Below are 1,861 nucleotides of genomic sequence, written 5' to 3'. Positions count from 1 at the left end.
GTATTTTGTAAAATAAGGCAAAATATTAGGGCGTTACACCTTCGAGTACCTGTTGGGCGGCTAGGGTTTCGACTGCTACAGAGAAGATTGAGCCAAGTTCTTGAGATTATCATCAACAAGTAATCCCTCTTCTTCCTTTTTGTGTTTGATATTATCTTCTATCAAGGAGTAATTTCCAATCTTATCCAAAACATGGTAGAATTTGCAACCTGATGAGTCGACCGTCAGATCCACAATCTTTATCTGTTAGTTTGTGCCTTTTAGTGTATAAGTTTTTGTTATATAATGTTTACTATCACTCTTTTCTTCTTTTTTGTTGATTAATAAATTAAAGCAGGAATTGTTTGTATCGGTGTTGTGCTAAATTCTGTGCATATTTTTCGAAAGAGTTCACTGCAAAATTAATTTGGGGAAAGTGGGCAGTTGTGTTTTATTTTCTTTGGTTGAAATTCAATAATCATTTTCCCCATATTTCAATTTAAATCTTTTTTTAGGATTCTATATTCTCTTCATTTTCATTGTCTATTTATCAAAATGTTTCGTTCTTATGAGAGAAATAAGTTGTGAACAATATATTTATATATGTATGAGTAGTTAGTGAGTTAAAATGCTGATTAAAATGGGAACAGAGGCTTGACTGATTAAAATGCTGATTCTAAGGTTACTTGTTGGTTCTTTTTGGTTGTATTAGTTGTAGAAATTAGATTGGTAGTTAATGGAGTATATTATCCTAAACTAGCTATGAAATATTACTCAATACATTCATGTAATGTAATACTCATTTTGATTTATTTTATATTTAGAGCGAAGTTACTTCCAAAAAAACAGAGTAGTTAGTGAGTTAGTTTAGCTGCAAGGATTCATACTCCCAATCATGAGGAATGACAGATCATTACGTCTAGTAATGTTTATATCTCAACATTCAATTTGTCATGTTTGCTCCACTTTCATAGCAGTATCAGTTCCTTGCTTGAAACAATAAGCATAGATGTATAATTCACTAAAAATCATTGGTGACTCGTTAAATGTAGTAAAATAATGCATTCTTCTTGCTGTAACTCTACTGTCTTGAATATGTATAGTAATTATTTTGTTGGAAGTAATATTAATTTACATATGCATATCATATTATATGGGCTTCGTTGCTATTATGGTACAGTTGTGTAATGTTTATTTTCATAAGATTATTATTTCACTTTCTTTGGGTTGAGTTTTGAAAGATATGGATTAATTGTAAATCTTTTATGAAAATGGTTTTCAGTAGCTTCTCTTTTAATTGTAAATAGTTTGACTTCTCTAGCCAATTTGATTACTTTGATTAACCATGCATTTGGCCTTGTTGATCTTTCGTTTACCAGAATCGGCATGATTCAAGATGCATAAGAGAAGGGTCTAATCACACCAAGAAAGGTTAGCATAATAATTTTTCATGTATTGTATTAAGTGATTTCTCTTGGTTCATAGATTTCTTACCAATGACGTGTTTTTTTTAAACTAATTCAATTATTTTTACATGTTACGGTTTGATGTTAAAAAGTTATTTGATGCAATTATGATAATCTAGTTATAGAAAAAATAAAAGGGTCATTTAATTTTGTGCTAGATCTGAAATATGGCCAGTGAAAGTGTAGAGATTGATGATGCTTGTTTATGGGGATCAACTATAGAGAAGATTTTTATAGATATCATGGTTAATGAAGTGAATAAAGGGAATATGAAAAATGGTCAGTTTAGCTCGAATTTATGGAAGAAAATTCTTGAGGACTTGCAACACAAAAGTAAGCGGAATTACTCAATGAAACAAGTTAAGCAAAAGTTTAATAGGTTACGTACTAAGTATCGCGAGTTTAATGAGGTACGA

General features: G+C 30.4%; 1 non-coding gene across 1 annotated transcript; it reads left to right on the top strand.

The window, feature by feature from the left end:
* Positions 1-330: 330 nt before the first annotated feature.
* On the top strand, positions 331-474 carry LOC115703441 (small nucleolar RNA snoR135). Its single transcript, XR_004009205.1, has one exon. It is a non-coding gene; the product is annotated as a small nucleolar RNA snoR135 (small nucleolar RNA).
* The last annotated feature ends 1,387 nt before the right edge of the window (positions 475-1,861 follow it).

This window comes from Cannabis sativa, chromosome X (assembly GCF_029168945.1).
Source record: "Cannabis sativa cultivar Pink pepper isolate KNU-18-1 chromosome X, ASM2916894v1, whole genome shotgun sequence".
Lineage (NCBI taxonomy): Eukaryota > Viridiplantae > Streptophyta > Magnoliopsida > Rosales > Cannabaceae > Cannabis > Cannabis sativa.
This window is presented reverse-complemented; position numbering and strand designations above follow the sequence as displayed.